The 20,587-nt window shown below is 42.6% G+C and overlaps 1 protein-coding gene across 1 annotated transcript in view; it reads right to left on the reverse strand.

The window, feature by feature from the left end:
• The window catches only part of RAB27A (RAB27A, member RAS oncogene family), a 68,400-nt gene that overhangs the window by 41,013 nt on the left and 6,800 nt on the right, over positions 1-20,587 (reverse strand). The window contains exon 2 of the mRNA XM_081133150.1: positions 11,642-11,761. The gene's annotated coding sequence lies outside the window, so the exon portion shown is untranslated. The remainder of the gene's footprint in view (positions 1-11,641; positions 11,762-20,587) is intronic.

Consider the following 20,587-nt stretch of genomic DNA (forward strand, 5'->3'; position numbering starts at 1 on the left):
ATAGCACAGAACAACACAGAGAGGCACAAGCCTTTTTTAAAATAGCAATGGTAGAAAAGCAAATTTCTCTCCACGAACTTAACTGTTTTCTATGAATTCATGAGAAATTGCTAGTATTGTATGTTATACCAGAACCCCTTGTACCAGCTAATGACTATGTCAGTAGGAATGTTTTACGGGCTTACCTTGGAGATACTGCGAGTTTGGTTCTAGAACCACAATAAAGTGAATGTTGCAATAAAGTGAGTCAAACAAATTTTTGGTTTCCCAGTGCATATAAAAGTTATATGTACACACAAAAATGTACATATCATAATTAAAAATACTTTATTATTTAAAAATGCTAATCATCTCATGAGCCTCTTGGAAAATTGATGCCAATAGACTTGCTTGACACAGGGTTGCCACAAACCTTCAATTTGTAAAAACACACCAAGTTGTGAAGTGAAATAAAGTGAAACATAATATAACGAGGTATGCCTGTATATAAAACACTGCTACTTAAAACTCTTAGAAAGTCACCAGAAAGGAGAAAAGGGCATAGGGAAGATGGGAACAGAACAACCCCTCATGTTGCCTATCAGAGCAGGCAGCCTTATGTGAAGGTGGCATAGAAACAATTCCAGGCCGCAAGGGGTTAAATACAAATGGAAGTTCTGGACACGTGGCCAAAGTTACATCAAAGTCAAATACCAACAAACTAAGAAGTTCAAAAAGGGGAGTGGTGGCTTATGGATTTGGGGGAGAATGTTCCAGGAAATCAGGAGGACATCTCGCCCGACATACAGACTGGCAAGGCCACTTACTTAGCTGGTCAAAGACAGCGGAGCAATTCTAGAAAAGGCCCAAGTAGCTGTCACTTCATCAAAAGCCAGAGAGATTCTCTCACCTTTAACAAAGACTAACTGTAACTTCAAGGAAATAACCCATTGGGAGGGCCTACGGGAGGAGCTAGGGCTAATGGAAGTTCTCCTACTCTATGTAATCAGGAGAACCCTACAGGAAGGACTCTGTTTATAGTAAAGCTCTCTGGTTCTAACTTCCCTTCCCTGAACTCCCTTTTCCTTTATATAAATACTCCTTCACCTTGGCATGCAGGGAGTGCACACAGCTTGCCATGTCTGCATGCACTGGGTTGCAACCCTTTCTTTTTCCAGAATAAATCCTTTTGCTGACAAAACACCTAGCTGATACTATTTTTCAGCTGACATCTTCTAAGTCAGGGCAATTTATTCCATCCACTTGCTTTCCCCTATCCTTAGCCCATTCAATTTCAAAGGTTCCCCTAATCGCTGCAGCCAGGTTCCTTCTGCCCTGGACAGATCGAAAGCCAAGCATCCAGGTTAGAACTCGGTCCTCCAATGGTGTACCTTGTCTTTGTCATCAGCCAAGCCTGAGATTAGACACCTGTGGGAACCAAGCCTCTCTTTTCTGAAAGCAATTCTGAGAAAGATATTGGGAGGTAGGCGGCTAAGAATACTGGGGCTGAAATGAGTGGGCAAGATGAACACTCAAAAAGAATCTGGAGGAGCCTTTAAAAAAAACTGGATAAAGAAACTTCATTATAGATTTACTAACACAAAATAAGGATTCTGTGTTCACAAAGAGACTATGAATCAGCAAGAGAAGGAGCCAAGAGGGTAAAGAAAATTATAGACAAGAGGAACATAAAGCACATGAAAGGAGCACCATGGAGATATAAATAGCCACAAGTTTATAAAACATTGATAAGCAACAACTTTAGGAATATTGGTTTAGTGTTTAAAGGAAATTAAAGAAACGTGATATTAGACTATTTTTTAATGAGGATGAAATGAGATTCTATATACGAGAGAGGTGGCTGTAAAGTAACGGAAAGGTTTTATAAGCCACACACACAAATCCATCTCGTAATTCTATAATCATGGCTTAGTAAATTCACTTTGTAAAATACTAAGTTAATCTCCACATACCAATACATTTAATTGCCAAAGTTTATAAGTTCAACATTTTGACCTCAGTAATTATCTTTCCATTTTAAAAAGTGATGTTATCAATGGTATCCATTTAAAGTTAAACTTTCCCATATGTTTTTGCACATCACATAAAAATACAATTGCTATATAGCTATCAAGCAATGAAAATAAACAAAAACTTCTAACAATAAATCCCAATGATATTGCCCTGGCTGGTTTGGTTCAGTGGTTAGAGCGTCGGCCTGCGGAATGAAGGGTCCTGGGTTCAGTTACAGCTAAGGGCACGTACCTTGGTTGCAGGCTCCATCCCTGGCCCCAGTTGGGGTGTGTGCAGGAGGCCAACTAATCAATGTGTCTCTCTCATGTCAATGTCTGTCTCTCTCTCTCTCTCTCTCTCTCTCTCTCTCTCTCCTCGCCCCCTTCCACTCTCGGAAAAGCAATGGGAAAAAAATATCCTCAGGTGAGGATTTAAAAATAAATAAATAAATCCAAATAATATTAATAAATTTTCTCAGAAATGAGAAACCACCTTAAAAATTTATTTATGAATATCCAAGAAAATATTTTATGTATTTACGTTTTAGAGTCTACTGCAAAGAACATGATAGGGAAAATTATTCTGCATAGAAATTATAAGTATTAATTTGAGATAATCTAATCTGATATCCTCTCCACTCATTGCTGGTGCCTCTAAGCAGTTGGGATACACATTCCTTTAGCTCCTCTAAAATATTTTTAAACTATGAACATTTTGGACATAAGAAGGAACAGATACCAAAGTTCTATTATTTCCGACCTAAAAGGTATTGATCTTATGTTCTCTGGAGAAGTCAGAAGCTCATAAAAGAACATGTGTGCACTTCTACTATGAGGGAATTAGACATTTTCCCCATGCATTCTAGTGAAGTCTTACACTTTTGTTTAGATACAAAATGTTTTAGAACTCAAGACATACAGTGTGATTTTTCAAACCAAAATCTGCAGCATGAGGTCTGCCAGTGGATTTTTATGTGACCCTTTTGGAAAAAGGCAGAGTTGGAAATAGAGTTTAGTTGTCAAAGTATTAGAATTTCTAAAGCATCCCACTGGGGCAAATACACAAGAACAGATGAAATGGGGCAGCACCAGAAAACCCATAGAGTTGGTGATGACAACACACCTCTGTACAGAGAGGACACATGTCATTATTTGGGTTCTCTTCACTTCTGACCCCCACGCTTAGGTCTGAGGCTCTACTGATTGCCAACAGGGAAAAGGGAAGGGGACTTGTTTTAATGGAAACATCCTCACCTATTTATGCTTTTTTCATGGCCTCAGTAATTAATAGAAGGATCACGAACTCAGCCAAACGCTTCTCTACCCTTTCCACTAACCCCTTGGGAACCTGTCCTCATAAGCCACAACCTTCTCTGGATATTCCTTTAACCAATGTCTTCTCAATATGTCTGAGTGCTTTAACTTGCTTAACTTGCCTGGGAATTATGCTAATTCTAAGTACTCCTCTCCCATCTCATGAGTGTGTCTCACCTCCAGTACACTTGCGAATTTCCTGAAGACCGTCTACTTCTGTATTGTTTTTCCACCACCACTCACCACTGGACTGACAACAGGCCAGCTGTCACTCAGCTGCTAATTGTGCCTACCATCTGGCTTTCTCCAACAACCTCTTCCTTCCTCTGGCGCTCTCTGTTCCCTGCTGACTTAATCCAGGAGTGACTCAGAAAGTGTCCTGGGCCTCCACTGATAGCTGCTCTTTTTTGGTAAATTAAATTATATTTGCATTCAATTCAACAGTATTTGATAAGTAACTTCTATGTGCCCAGTACTATGCTAGCAACTATGAATGGCATGAAATACTGTGTGATTCAGCCACTCCCCTCACAAATTGATAATTGGGGTGAGGAAACAAAATGAGCTCATTGTCAGCAAAGGACAAGCAAGACAAGATAATCAGGGAGTGAAATGTCTGGTCCACCGCAGGGACCACCCAGCACAGGACATCAAAAGTGAAATGAAGGGCCCTGGCTGGGTAGCTCAATTGGTTAGAACGTTGTCCCGATAAGCCAGGGTTGTGGGTTTGATCCCCGGAAAGGGCACATACAAGAATCAACCAATGAATGCATAAATAAGTGGAACAACAAATCTTTCTCTTCTGTTTCTCTCTCTCTTCCTCTGTCTCTAAAAAAATCAATAAATAAATATTAAAAAACAAAAAATGTGAAGACCTGAGCTCTGCTACTTACTTCCTAGCTTTGTGACCTACGGCCAGTCACGTTACCTCTCCCAGCATGTTTCCTCAATATGGGAATATTTATCTAGCAAGATTACTGGAAGGATTAAAGGATACATTGCATGAATGCATTTTGTAAACTGTAAATGGCTGGGTACATGTAAGATGGTGGTTTTATAAGACAAGAAGACACTCGAAGGTCAGAAAGAGGGAACTATCTGACCAAGGCTTCAGCAGGAACCAGGGCCTGAGCTGAGCACCTTCAAAGTCAGGAAGGATTTAGCTAGACGGTGAGGAATAGGAAAGATAGCGTGTTTGGTGCAAGATCATGTTTTGATTTCAATTTTACAAGTATTGAGAGCCCTGTTAACTACCTCAAAGGCTAAAAATATCAATAAGAGAGTGCTCTTCCCCTCAAAATTTACAGTCAGAGAGACACAAGAGAAACACACACCTATAAATGCAAGAGAATGCTCATGAGGCAATGTGGTGAGCTGAAGAGGGCTAGATGACAGTCCGTCAGTGTGCCGTGTTCCAGCCCCAGCTCTGCTACCTACCACCTGGGTGTGGCCCAGCATGGGTGACCCGACTCTCCTGGCCTTGTTTTCTCAAATATGAAATAAGAGGTTTAAACTCAACAGGTCTCTTCCCTACACACTCTATGCTGTATGATTCTAGGTTCAAAGCCCAGAGGTGAGCCATGAGAAATCTAAACAGGGTCATGGTGGCAGCTGTCCCTTGTATCCCTTCTCATTTCCTAAAGCACAGACAAGGGTGACAGCAGCAAAAATGAAACAAAGGGACCTCGAGGCATTAATTTAAAAATAATAGAATGCATTGCCACACTGGGCGGAAGACAAGCAAACAAAGACAAAAACCACCAAAAAATGAAGCTGGCTGACCAGGACAGCAAAATGGTGCAGACAGAAGCAGGCTATTTGAAGTGAGGGGGAAGGGATGCAGAGGGAGTGGGCATTTCTGAGGGTGGGTATCATTTTTTTGGAGGGGAGAGATGATGAAATTCGTTTAGAACAGGTTGAGTGTTAGAGGTAAGCAGTCACAGAGAAATGCTTGAAAACCACCCCCATTCCCTACGGTCCCACATTTATCTTTGTCCTTGGGACAGACGCAGGTGGGCCAACAGTGAAAGGTCCAAAAGGAAGGCTGTGACTGTACAAACCACAGAAGAGGGAACGCGCAAGACTGAGGACCACATCAGGGTGTTCTCAGGCAAACTAAATTACACGGGACGTGATAGGCAGTGCCTGCTGTTCTGATGAGATTTCATTTGCAGACACCATCCTCTGTGGCGAGATACTTTATCCGGCAGTAAGTAAGAGGGAAATGTCAGTGAAGACAACTGGGTGTCACTTTGGCTCCACAGCATCCCCTCCTTTGGGGAGCCTGGATTAAGGCTGCTACTCAGATTCAAAACTCAGACCGTGCCCATCAGCACACACCACCCAGCGGACTACATGTCAATGAAAATACAGACTGGCCAGGAGTTATTACTTCAGCCTCTTTCTCAATCTCTCTCATTTGGCTTGAAATAGTTACCATTTTTACCACTGATGTTAGGAAATGACATGGCAAAAACCTTCTCTAATTACTTAATGCCTGTGGGTTTTCAGGGGAGAATTAGCTTAGCTGCACCACATCCCCCATGTCCTTGCTCTCATTTAAAACACTACTGCTATAAATATGCATGTGTGTGTGTGTGTGTGTCCTGATGCATGCCAGCAAGAGTTTCTCCAGGAAACTGCTTCCCAACCTTTTTTGTTCTATTTGTATGACAAACTGGGGCAAATGCTCATGATTGAGGGCAACAGATCTGGGGGCTCCAGCAATGCCAGATCCTGCCCATCCACCCTGAGAGGAGAGGGAGGTTCAGTATTTCAACACATCTGAACCACTTTGGGGCACATCACAGGAGAGGCTCTGCTCTAGGGTAGACAGAGAGGGAAATTCCTGGGAGGCAGGGATACGAATGTTCAGTAACACCACAAGACGATGCCAAGTTGTTGTTCAGTGTAGTTGTTTTATACTCCCAACTTCACGTCTTCAACATTTGGTATTTTTTGTCAGATGCCTCAAAATGGTAACATACAGTGATCTAAATTAGCATTTCTTTGATTGTTAATGTGGCTGAGCACCTTTTTTTAATTGATTGGCCATTCAGTTTCTGCTTATAGGAAAGCACATTCATATCCTTTCCCTATTTTTCTATTGGGCTGCCTTTTTCTTATGGACATGCAGGAAGGAGTTCCTCATATATTCCTGATGCTAGTCCTTTGTCAGTTACAGATGTTACAGATATCTTTTTCCCGTCTGTGGTTTGTCTTTTCAATTTTCTAATGGCTCAGTCTTCAAGTAGTCAAATCTATTTATCTTTCCTTTAATACTTATTTCTCTATAACATGTTGAAGAAATTCTTTCTAAAGTGATAAAGATATTCTTCTACACCATTTCCTAAAAGTGCTGCTTTTTACACTTGAGTCTTTTGTCCATTGGTAATTTGTTAAGGTGTATGGAGGGATCCACTTTCATGGTTTTTCCCTGAAAGATACCTAATTGTCATAGTACCATTTATTGAAAAAAAATTATCCTTTCCCTAGTGATATATGGGAAGATCTCGTTTTAGGCTTTCTTTTCTATCCCTTTGGTCATTTTCACTACCCCTGAGACAACGTCACAAGGCCTTATTGCTATGACTTTACAAAACAAGTCTATGTCTGGGAGGACCAGTGCCCTCCACTTTACTACGGACATTCTTGACCTTTCACATGTCCATTTAAGTTCCACAGAAACCTGATGAGGATTTTGATGGGGCTACATTAAATCTACAGATGAAACTGAGAAGATTGACTTAGTCATGATATTGAATCTACCTATCCATGTCCATGTGTGTATGTCTTTTAAATGCCTTTAGAAATATTGTCAATAAATAAATCCTCTTCATAAAGATCTCATCCCGCCCGGCCAGGCGTGGCTCAGCGGTTGAGCACTGACCTAGGATCCAGGCAATCAGGGTTCAATTCCCAGTGAGGGCACATGCCCGGGTTGAGGGCTCGATCCCCAGTCAGGGGCATGCAGGAGGCAACCAATCAATGACTCTCTCATCATTGATGTTTCTATCTCTCTCTCTCCCTCTCCTTTCCTTTCTCTCTGAAATCAATAAAGATATATTTTTAAAAAATAAAAATTAAAAAAATAAAGATCTCATCCATCTTTCGACTTGTTGATACTTTATATTTGTGTTACTATTGTGAGTGATACCATATATATCTTCTACTTATTACTTAGCCACACTAATTCTAATGATTTGTCAGACAGCTAAAAACATTACATTTTGTTTTTCCTTTCTACTCTCTATACCTTTTGTTTTTATTTCATGTCTTACTGGGCTAGTTAAGACAGCCAGAAGTATCAAACAGCCAGTTCACAGGGTGATGTGGTAAAGGGCCCAGCGTCATATGTCAAATAAGCATTATCCCTTAAAGAGAACAGACACCATCAACAAAATGGTGTAACTGATTTTTGCTGGAATTAGATACGGGCTGTCTGACATTAAAGTACAAAATGCAGGCCAAGCTTAGAGACATGAGAAGGGAGCAAGTACTGGGGTGATGGGGAAGGTGGGAGAGCATTCCTACTTGCAAAGGAATAGACGGAAAAAGGTTATGATGCATTAGCCACAGCCGATGGATGTGGCTAATGGGTGCATGGGGACAGGAGAGGATATGTTCAAACAGTGGCTGAAAAAATGGGTGTTCGAAAGCTAGGCCTGTAAGAACTCTTACATGGCACTGACATGTTTGTGTGTTATCCTCTGGGCAATGGAAAGTCACTGCAGGCTTTTATGAAGGAGACGAGAACGAAGTTTGTGCCTTAGAAAGATCTTTCTGGCAGCTACGTGGAGACTGGAAATACACAGAGGATCAGGAGCTATGAGGAATGACGGTGAATGAGTTGTGTCAGTGAGGGTGGGGATAAAGAGGAAGGGGTTAGCTCAAGATATATTTAGGAGGAAGGAAAATCAGTATAACTTCTTAACTGACTGGTATAGGTGTTAAAGATAACCAAAACTTGTAGCTTGGTAACTGAATGAGTGTGTTATCATTAAATAAGAGGAAAAGCTGGTTTGAGATGATTATAACTAACACCTACTGAGTACTTTTCTAAGCCCTTTTAAATACCAACTAATTTATTCTTCACAACAACCCAATGACCTCTCTAATCTATAGATGAGAAAATTGATGCACAGAAAGGTTAAGTAAATTCTCCAAGGTCACACAGCCAGTAAAAGGCAGAGCCAAAATTTAAACCCAGATACACTCTCAACTATGCTGTACTATCTGGGACATGACCAATTAAATGTCACTCATGTCTGAGGGACAACCAGGGAGTTGTGTTTAAGTGACATTTGGAAAATTGAAATAGGGCTCAAAAGGAAAAAATAAGGATTTTAACAGTATGGATTTTAGAGTCATCAACATAGCTGATTTCTTGAGGCCAAGATAGACATTTAGTGAAGAGAGAGTCAAAACATCAGGATCAGTAAGACATCCAAGAAGGACACTAGGAAGGAGATTATTAAAACGAAAGTCCATCACCTAGGTCAGTCACCACAGCACAGAGGTGCGAGCTTTAAACAGTCTGAACTTTCTCCTTCTTGTGAAACCGGATCCATTCAATATTGCTAATGATGAATCTAGCACGCATAGCCCAAGGATCTCTGCACATATAACATCAGGGAGAAGAGAAGCCTAATAAAGTACGAAATGGAGAAAACAAGAAAACAAAACAAAAAAACCCGATGCTCTCAGCTCCTGGATGATTTGCATTTGTGTTTGAGCAAAGTGGTCCCTGCCTCCTGAGACCAGCAACAATGCAAGCTCATCTCTCAAGCAGCACCCTCATCTCATTCAACACCCCCTTACCCTCCAACCCCCACCGATCCAGCCTCTGCTCTGCCAGAGGGCAGGGGCCCTGCCAGGACACAGCAACACCAGAAACGCAGAAGAAACAGGAAGCCGTCCTGTTGCAAAGACTGCACAGAAGAACGATGGCTTCTGCGAAAATCACCTTTTGTTTTTAATGGGCATGTTACGTGACTCGTCAGCTACCGCGTACGCTGTGCCCTGAGCTCTAGCTCCAAATCGACCAAGTTCAGAGGGAAGAAAAAGAACATAATAATAGCAAAAGATGGGCAGATATCTCAGGAAGCTTTAATCCTAAAAAGGGAAAACAGAGGCAGAGGGAAGTGGGGAGCGTTTCCTCCTCGAGCGCTCGGGTACGGAGGGGTTAGCGAGGGCAGAGGCTGACACCAGCAGAGGCGGCCTGGCTCTGGGGCCCGCGGCGTGCGCAGGGCCTGGTTGCCATGGTGCCATCCGGCCAGCTGGCAAGGCTGCATCGCATTCTCTCTGCCACAACAGTTCCTGTCTTGTGGGCAGCGGCAGGAAAGAAGAAAAAATGTAATTTGTGTTCTAATGGCTGCTGGGTCACTGAATACTATAGGGTGTCCCAACAAAATGTATCCACACAACCTTGAATAATTAGAAAGGCAGCGTTTATTAAAATGCATTTCATTTTCAAAAATGAGCTATCAGCGGTTACAGCGTGTATACATTGTTTTGGGACACCCTGTATGTCTGGAAGGAACTAGGAGAAAATAGAAAATGTAAGAGGCAGAGAAAGCAGCCAAGATGAGATTAAACCCCTTGGGAATGTATTAAATCCAACCTGGACTTTCTATGGATGAACTGCCCTCATAAATAAACACTCCTCCCCAAAGCTTTTGGGGGGCCAGGTATACCTATAATCCAAGAATCCTGACAGAGAATGTCAGCTTTTTTTCAAGGCTATTTCCCACAGTGATATCTGATCACAGGGCTCTGGGTTCACTACTAGATAAAAAGCATGAATTTGTGGCCAAAAAACCAAAACGATATATTGGTCAGCACACTACAGTGGAAGCCAGGACACTGCCTTGGCTCTGACACTAATCAGCCATATGACATTAGCACTTCCAAGTCTCAATTTCTTCATCTGTGAAATGAGGAGGTTTTACTAGATGAAGTTTAAGGGTCCTTCCACTCTGCCAGCCTATGTTGAGGGCACTCAGGGGTAAGAGAGCCCTTCCAGGTGTCTCTCAAAGGATGTTAGGCTGCTCATGTACCAGGACTCTGACTGTGCCCCAGGGACACCCAACTGTGAAAGTGGACACAACTCAGTGGAAGAGATAAGTGAACACATACACAGGAAGCTACATCCATACATTTCACGAAACCAGTGATAGTGGGCAGAGGCCATCTCTCATGCATCTTCACTCACTCAACATCCAGCACAGTCTAGGCACTTGGCGTAACAAATAATTATCGAATGCACTTGCAGACAAGTCTTTAAAATATGATATTATGAAATCTTTTCAACTATGAGTTGAACTGTGTTGCCCCAAAATTCATATGTTGAAGTCTCCTAACTCCTAGTGCTTCAGAATGTGACCCTGCTTGAAGACAGGACCTTTAGAGAGATTATTAAGTGGGTGGACCCTAATCCAATATGATTGGTGTTCTTATAAGAATAAGAAATCTGGACACAGACGTGCATAAATGGAAGATGACAAGAAAAGGCACAGGGAGAAGATAGCCATCAACAAACCACGGAGAGAGGCCTGGAACAGATCCTTCCTCACAGGCCTCAGAAGGACCCAACCCTGCCAACACCTTGATCTCAGGCTACGAGCCTCCAGAACTGTGAGACAATAAATGTCTGTTGTTTAAGCTACCCAGTTATGGCAGCCCTAGCACACAGGCAGTACAAATCCAAAAGTGGAGAGGGTTGTACAATGAAATGTGCCACCGTACTCATCGCCCAGGTCTTTCATTGCTGCATACTAATTACCCCCACAATAAACGGACTTTCCCTTACATAACCATGATGCTATTACCAAACCTAACAATATCAATGATTTGGAGGCAAATTAAGTCATAGGAAAAATGCACCTTATAAAATACACCTTATACTAAAACACATACTTAACATAAAGCTTTCCTCCATTAAAGCTCTTAACAATATTAAAAACACATTCCCAATAAGTGTGGATAAAATCTTCAGAGGATGCGCAAGACTCTTAGAACAATTCCTTAATCAGCTCTCTTAATCAACATATTATCTAAGAATAAAAACTTGTTATTTTATTAAAGTACAGAAAAGAAAGGAAAAATGCAGTCAGCACAGTATTCATATCCACTCTCTGATAATAAAAGTGCATTTTTTAAACTAAACCCAAGAAATGTAGCAGACATCTTGAAGTCTCTGATTTAAAAAAACAACAACTAATATGTGCAGTGGTATTTTATGTTAAATTGCACACACTTTAGGTACCTGAAAATTGACATGGCAAAACTCAAAGGCTCTCCAAAAAGAAAAAGAAAAGATAAATGTAAAACCATACCTTGACAAAGTATAAATCCTTGGTTGTTTTTCTAAGACTTTAGAGACTGGAGTTCCCAACACTTCTTCAACAATTAGACAACTTCCAATCACATGTCCTCTTCAAAGGCTGACTTTTTGTCTAATACAAAGAGAAATGTTAAAGTCAGAAGCGCCTACTTACACAACTTTTTCAAAAGAGTCTTTTGAAAAGCAGTTTGCTCCATCAACTTTCAAAATCAGGCATCTCTGTAAAAACCCACAATCCAGCTAATTAGCCTCAGCTGTTCGTCATATGGTCTGCAGACCGGTCAAGTGATTTCACCCTTTCAGGCTCACCCAAGCCTGATTGACTGGCTTCTCAGACAGAAGGCGGCTTCTAGTGTTAGAAGACTGGTACCGTCCTTCAACTCTCTCTTCCCCAATCAAAAAAGTTGAACATGTTTTCTTGAGAAAACATCTTTAAAAGTATCTTGTTCGCAGGCCCCTCCAAGGTTATACTAATATTGTTTGTTTGCAAATACAATGCCTGATCCAAACAAGTAAGGAAGGAGAGAAATGGAAGTGGTGGAAGGAATGGGGCGAGATGATTAATGGAACTCTCGCTCCTGGCCTCCAGACCCGTGAGTAAAACTGTCTGCTGGGGAGGTCCACCCAGATACCTTCTGGCGTCTCATATTCAACATGTCATGACCTCAACTTATGTCCTTTGCTCTTCTTCCAGGACCCTGCTTCAGACCCACTCCTCTCCCTGTGTTGAGTAACATAATCCCGCACCCGGCAGAAATCTTGTGGGCCTCATTGAGTCCTCCCCTTCCCCACCCATTTCCAATTGGCCACCACATTGTAGGGACCTTCCTTCTCTCGCCTTTATTCCAAGCTTTTATTTCTCATCTGAATGGGTACATTAACCACTTATTTGGTTTTCTGGCCCTCAAGCTGGCCCCACCATTGATCCATCTATCACATTGCACCCAAAGGGATATTTCCAAAAGGCGAATGAGGGTCCAGCACTGTCCTCTGTCAAACCTGCCAATGGCTCCCCACAACCCCGACAATGGAATCCCTACTCCTCAGGCTTCTGCCTTCAGCGTCACCTCCCACTCCCTGCCTCCTGCCTTCTGCCTCCAGCCACCAGAACTATTTGTAATTCTCTAAACTAGTGGTTTTCAAAATGTGAAATCAGCATCATCAACATCACCTGGGAAACTGTTGAAAATGCACATCCTTGGGCCCACCTCAGGCCCACCGAATCAGGAATTCTAAGGACCGGTGCCGCAGTCTGTGTTTTCACGAGCAATGCTGAGTTAGATGGCCTTTCTCTGCACTTAACTCTTTCCTCCCACTGGCCAACCTTGTATGATACTTATCCAATTTATTTCTTGTTGGCTGATGAATATCTTGAACATAGGAATTGTGTCTTATTTGCTGTACTCATTCCACAATCATTTATTGAACACTCACCTGTCACTGAGATAGATGCTGGACATAAAACTAATGAGTACATCCTTTGCCACTAGAGGAAACCACCCTCTGATTTTAGCAGCTTAAAGTGTCACTGAAGACTCAACCTATCCAATTTACAAAGTCCCATCAGCAAACAAAAGAACTAAAAAAGTCGGAACGTAAAAAGGTCTGCCATCTCTCATGATAACACAGAATTTTTGCTTCACATCTGATGCTGACTCAGACATCTAGACTTACGTGTATAAAGGGGGAAAGGGTGCATTTTCATGAAAACTTATGTACTCCTCTTTATTATCTCACAGCAACCTCTCAACTTTGGAGAATAATTTAGTACAGGAATGTACCAAGATCTTAAAATCCCAGATTAAAATTCAGCTTAATCTAATTACAGAAGTGGAATAGTTTCATATTATCACTTTGAGGCCTTCAGCGTACATAGGTCTCTCCTAGGATTGTGTTAAAATGCTAATTATGATTCAATAGGACTGGGTGGGGCCTAGGAATCTGCATTTCTAACAAGCACCCAGGTTGATGCTCAGGTAATACTGATGATCCTAGTCCTAGAACTGCACTTTGAGTAGCAAGTAAAATTTAGACAACCCCATTTTTCATAGAACTATAGTCTTCCCAGTAGAGCAATGAAAACTTTTCTGACCCCTCTGCATGGAAAGCTTTCAAAAATGTCTTTCAGACTTCAGGATAAAGATGGCATACAAAACACACACATTTAGTTCTGTTACCTTCCCAAATCTCACTAATATAACAATAAAGGGAATTTTATTTCCTTTAGACATAAATTCACAAAGACAACATGAGTGAAAATAATAGCAATAAAATATTGGAAGCCAGAAAGTAGATGGACAAGAGGTAACTGATTAGCAGACCAGGAAAGGTGACTGTTTATCTGCCAGTAGGGAAGGCCAAGAAGCAACTCATCACAGAATCTCCAGAAAGGCTCAGGCCTTTGGAGCCCCGAACACCTCTGGCGGGGTGGATAAAGTTACTGCTAAAAAGGGTGGAAATCTGATTAGATCCCAGCCTATGACTTCTCCAGCTCTGACAGAAGTAGTAGGTTTATTCTTTGGAGAGAGTAAAACTCTGAGGGTCGAACTCTCGAAGTCTCTGGGAGGTATACTGACCTCAGTGGAGACAAGGGAGGCAGTGAGAAGTTACATAGTAAATACTGAGATGCCCCACCAACACCATGACTTCCAGAATGCAGGCATTCTCCACAGACCTGTGTCCAAATGATCTTCTCTGGACAGTCTGCCCAACCCAGCAAGGAAGGCCTACGGATAAAAAGGAGCCAACCACATATTGATCTAATTAAAACTGTGATGTACTGTGGGATGGAGGAGGAGATGGAAATGGTATACAAGTGTGGTAGGGTAGGTAGAGAACCAAGCTAAAATTCTCTTCTTGCATAGTAAAGTGTCAATAGGTAATGCCTAAAACTGAAAACAAGAATAAAAAATAGGTCATAGAAATATAAGTATGTCATTTAGAAACAGAGGATGTAACTACCAGCAAGAGTCAACTAAGAATTGAAAGCAGATGACTCTGGGGGAAAGGAAATGAGCTGGGGGAGGGGACTCTGATGGCTTTTTGCAACAGGCCTTGTAGATCTATGTCCATGTATAACCTTGATAAAATTTTCAAAATTAATTAATACAAAATAAAATGGAACTCCCATACTTGAATATTTTTTTTTCCAGCTGATTTAGACATTACAATAAACATTACAAACTTGCTGTGCTCAGGACCCAGGACCCCCACTGATGTGGGATGTTGAGCACGGGGCTCTAAGACAGGCTGTCTGGTTTTGAATCCCAGCTTTGCCACTCGCTGGCTGTGTGACCTTCAGCAAGTTACTTAACCTGTCTGTGCCTCAGTTTCCTCATCTGTGGAATAGATAATAACAGGATTATTTTGTAATAATTTAATTATTGAATTAAATTTAATAATTTAATACCTATAAAGTACTTAACACAGTGTTTGGCACATAGTAAATGTTCAATAATCACTCTTCTTATTAAGTATGTTTGCCCCTGTAATAAATGCCTCCAGGCCTCCGTATTGATTTTGTCTTTTATTAGTTTCTATTTCATTTCCCTGCCCACGCCTTTCTAGAGTCACCCCTCCCCCCTTCTAATGTGCAGTTTCTAATTGACAAGGCACCTGGAAACCAAATGACTGAGCTTATTAGAACTGTGTATAAAATGAAGGAAAATGGGCACCAAGAAATGTTCTGAAGGGCTCTCTGTGAAGCCCATCAGCAAGTTTCAATATAGGAACCATCTGTCTGACTGCTCAGAACTCATTGGGCTTACTTCCTAACTATCAACTGTGAGTCAGTAAGCTGGGTGACAACCAGGGTAACCAACCATCCCGGTCTACCCAGGACAATCTGACGGAGTTTTAGCCCTGGAAGTTCTGAATCCCTGGAAACGCCAGGCCCAGCGCTGGGCAAATTACCCAATCCTTTTGAGCCTGTTTCATCATCTATAAAATGTAGAATAATATCTACTTTGAAAGTCTGTTGAGGATTAAATGAGAGGATTTTGTATAATTCCTAACACATAGTAAACTCTCAATAAATGGTGGCTCTAGTTATTGTACTCAGTTATTATCAACGCTAATATAGGGGCAAACAAATGATTCTTAGAAACCTAACCCATGCCTTGGTTATTTTCTTACTGGCAAGCTGAAATGTTTGCTCTTGTGAATTTCCTTACACCCTTGTCCTACACAATTTGTTTCAGGAACCAAGACATATTAAAGGAATTTAATATCTCAACATTGCTGCCTTCTCCTCTGGGCAAAGTCCTGGTAGGTTTCCACCATCTCTTGATACACATATCTTTTTCACACAATACTCCTTACTACTCCTAAGTCCTAGGAGTATTTATGTCAATAGCTGCTTCTAAATTTTTAGACAGAAATCAGCAAGCTCCCTCACAAAGGACATCAGACGTCCTACCTGAAATTTTCTTTTAAATTTGCATCATACTTTTTTCCTTCAGAATGGCACCAAATCACATTCACCTAATGGACTGACAACTCATTCACTAAATGTGTCAATTCTATCCCTGAAAAATAAAGGCTCTTATCATTTCACAGATGAAACACCATTTCTGACCTCAAAAGCTCAAGTAACTCAGTATTCGGTAGATATTCATTACAGCCTGGAGAAAACTGCTCACATCCCTGCACCCCACCAACACAAGGGCGAAATTGCTATAAGAAAAGTTGCACAATTAGGGGCCGATAACGGAGAGGATCGTAAGTTACTCAAAGCCAACACATGGCCTGGGAACTCTCTGACAGGCAGCAAAAACAGAATGAGCAGCCGGGCAGGGGAGAGATTCTCCATATGGGCTCCCAAGCTCCCTCCACCCGTGCTCATATTTCTTCTGCCAACATTCCCACCCAGTGCCCAAGGCCCGGGAACAAGGCCTGGAGAACCACAGAGCCTCAGAGAAGCCTCGAGGGCATCTGGTCCCACCACTGGGGCAAGAATGAATGGATCCAGGACAGAATTTCTCCAAGTCTGGTCTGATGCCTCTGACAACTGGATCACTTAGGGGGATGGGGGGGTCACCTGATGAAAATCCAAAGTCCTGAGTTCTACCCAGGCCTCTGTATTAGGATCTTTGAGAGGGACATTTGGGCATTTGCATTTACAACAAGCTTCCCAGGGGATTCCTGCTTATGCACAATAAGGTTTGAGTGCAGCTGCTCTAGGGAGAAAACAGCAAAATGTACAACTATAGCTGGGCAAATAACCTATAGGGAAGATCACATTTAACCACTACCAGCCTCAGAGTCCAAATCTATAAAAGAGGGGTAATAATACCTCCATAGCAGGATGGTTGTGAGAATAAAGGAGATAACATGTAAGAGCCTCAAGCATGGTGCCTTGCAGACAGCAGGTGTTCAGTAGTGTTAATCCATCCCTCTCCTTTCTTGTGTGTTTGGCACTCTAATGAAGATTTATAACTATAGTCCCTGTTTTGAATCAATGCCACCAAAGAAAGCAGATGGCTGGCTTAAGTTAAAGCCTGGGGTTTAATGAGTCACCAACTAAAAGGCCGAGGCCAGCAGCTCTAACCAGTGGTTGGCTATTAAAATGTCCCGGTGGACAGTGGTTCTCAAGCTCCACTGTGCATCAGAATCACCTGGATGGCTTTCAACTAGACTGGGCCCTTCTCCAGAGTTTCAGTTCGGTAGGTCTGGGGTGGGGCCGAGAATCTGCATTTCTCACAAGCTCCCAGACAGTGCTGATGCTGTTGGTCCCAGAACCACGCTTTGATCATCATGCTACAGCCCCAGGATCTAAAATCTAACTGATCTGGCACTTGGTAATAAAAAAAAGAAAACTGCGCTGTATGCATTTCCTGTTTGACACCAGGCAGGTTAGTTACATGTAAATAAAGAAAACAGTAATAAACCAACAATTTCCGAGGCTGTGCTGCCTCTGTTCCTGAGAATCTCTCTTTCTATGTTTCTTTTTAATTTTCATTTTTCAATTACAGTTGACATTCAGTATTATTCTGTATTAGTTTCAGATGTATAGCATAGTGTTTAGACAATCATGTACTTTACAGAGTGGTCACCCTGATACTTCAAGCACCCACTTGGTCCCATAAAGTTATTACAATATTATTGACTATATTCCCTATGCTGTATTTTACATCCTGTGACTATTTTATAACTACCAATTTGTACTTAATCCCTTCACCTTTTTCACCCAGCCTTCCACCCCTCTACTCTCAACCATCAGTCTGTTCTCTGTATCTATAAGTCTGTTGCTATTTTGCTTATTTTGTTCTTTAGATTCCACAAATAAGTGAAATCATATGGCATTTGTCTTTCTCTGTCTGATTTATGTCACTTAGCATTCTTACTGGTTTTTGAAAAGCACAGAGAGAAGACTGGGAGAGCTAAGTGCCACCTGCCCCCTACTAGATGTATGGCCCTGAGGGAGGCCCATGATCTCTCTGAGTCTCAGTTTATTCACTGGGAACAGAGGTGAGCTTGGTCACCAGTTCCTAAACCTGGTTGTGTACTATCACTACAGCAGCATTTTAAATAAAACATGGATTCCTCAGACCTATCACCAAACCTCAAAAATTAGAATCTCCAAAGAGAGACTGAAAATGTGTTGTTCTTTTTTGTGGGTATGTTTTAAACAAAATCTTCCTGTGTGATCTTCCTGGGCAGGCAGCTTTGAGGCCCCATCACCACAGTGACCTCTCTGGCCTCTTCCAGCATTAGAGCTCTCTGATCTTTTTGATTTCTAAGTCCCTGTGCCCTGAGTCTATGCTTCCCAAGTAGCCTTCTTTTTTATTTGCTTCCCACGGAGCTTTTACTGCAGGAAGCGAGTACATTAGCCCTCAAAGCAAAGAAACTAGTCTGCTTAACAGTTCCTATTCTCATGTAGCAATAAACTTGCACTCTGGTTTTAGTTTAAAAAATAAAGCCCAATGTGTAAGACAGATCAGGAATTACCTAGGACTAAATTTGTCTAGCAATCTCCTAACTAACACCAACCGCTTACTTACTTCCTCTGTCAGTCACTCATTAACTCAGCGTCTACCATGTGCCAGGCATTACTCTAGGAGCTAAGCATACAGTAGTTCACAAAACAAAGGCCCTGCCCTTCTGGTCAAAACACTTCAGCAGGAAGAGACAGACAATAAACAAGCGAACAGAAAGATGAAATAATTTCAAATAGTAATGAGTGCTGTGAAGACAATAACACAATAATAGGATAGAGAGTGACGGGATGGCTACTTTCCACGGGGTGATCAAGGAAGGCCTCTTAGACGAGGTACCGTCTGAAATGAAATCTGAATGACGCCACAGGACCAGCCAGGTGAGGATCTGGAGAAGAAGCATTGAGAAGGAGTTAAGGGCAAGCGCAAAAGCTGGGAGGAAGGAATGAGCTTGGCATCTCCGAGGAGCAGCGAGGAAGTGGACCAGGCCGGCGGATGGAGGCGCAGGGCTGAGTGGAAGGCACGGAGGCCGGGGGGGGGCTCAGCGCGCAGACCCTCCCGGAGGGGGTTAGAACATCTGGACGTTATACCCACTGCAGTGGGAAGCGGCTGAGGCATTTTAAACAGAACAAGGATGTGATCTGATTTACGTTTTTTAAAGATCACTGGCTTTGTGTGAGGAATGGGCTAGGGGACAGGGGGTAATGACGGAGGTAAGAACAGCTTCAAAAAAGCAGCAAGACAGGCAAGAAATGATGGCCTTTGCCTGGTATCTGGCACATAGCCACAGCGGGCATACAAATATTTCTGGAGATATAATACATCTGTGTCGCTCCCTGTGATGCTGCGCAAGGGTTCAGGAGACCCTGGTTGTTGGTCAAGTTCCATCTGAAAGTTACTTCCTTTGAAAAACTGAATTTTGGACTGCCCGTCTTACAACTGGTTACAATCAAGAAATATTAGCATATGCCCGGCCGGGCGGGGCTCAGTGGTTGAGCGTCGACCTAGGATCCAGGCGATCGGGGTTCGACTCCCAGTCAGGGCACATGCCCGGGTTGCGGGCTGCAGCCAATCAATGACTCTCATCATTGATGTTTCTACCTCTCTCTCTCCATCTCCTTTCCTCTCTCTGAAATCAATAAAGATATTAAAAAAAAAAAAAGAAATATTAGCATAAGGATATGAAATTAACACAATGGGGACTCAGCAGATCTGTCTTCTGAAACCTTCTGTGCCATCAATTCGCCACATGACCTTGGCACAGCTCGGAACCTCTGAGGGGGAGGGGAGCCTGCCCTGCGCGGTTTCCAAGGTGCCCACTGGCCCTTACACTGCACGATGCCGTAGGTGTAACAAGCGAGGTTTCCTAATCTAAGTGGAAACTGGGCTGATGACTCAGGGTAGGGGTTTTTGTCGTTGACTTTTAATCTCCCAGAGAGGCTCTGGTTAACCAGGAAATGGGGTGCTAATGAAGAAACTGTCCAGTCTTATTGTTTCCTTTGGAAACTCTGGGTCTGAGGCACCTCTGGCACATGGGTGTGGGGGCCAGGGGGACTCTGGGAAGCAGACACTCCGGGTCGTCTGAGAACTCATCATCTGAGGTGCTGGGCATACAGGTCTCTGAGGGATTTAGGCACCAAGTCTTCAGTCACAATGCTCTCTGTGGTCTCTCTGGCAGGTCCCCCGACCTATGCTAAATCACATGGCAGACGGGCATTGCAGCCTGGCTCTCACTTCCTATTGGCAGGCTGTCCCCACAGGGTCCACTCCTCTCAAATGACCAACCTGACCTCTCCACAAGGACCTCACTCCACATGGTCCCCGAGGGCGGGGGTTCTCAGTCCTGGGCCCTACTCTACATTTAATAACTTAGAATTGGGGTGAGGGAGAGATTAGAAAGACAACAGTGGTACAGTTAGGCTTAGGAACTTAATGTGATGGAGAAAATGTGGAATTCGGGAAGCTGCAGGCCAGAGAGGCTCAGTGGTTTGTCTAATGCAGGG

Source organism: Miniopterus schreibersii (assembly GCF_964146895.1).
Source record: "Miniopterus schreibersii genome assembly, chromosome: 1".
NCBI classification, from domain to species: domain Eukaryota; kingdom Metazoa; phylum Chordata; class Mammalia; order Chiroptera; family Miniopteridae; genus Miniopterus; species Miniopterus schreibersii.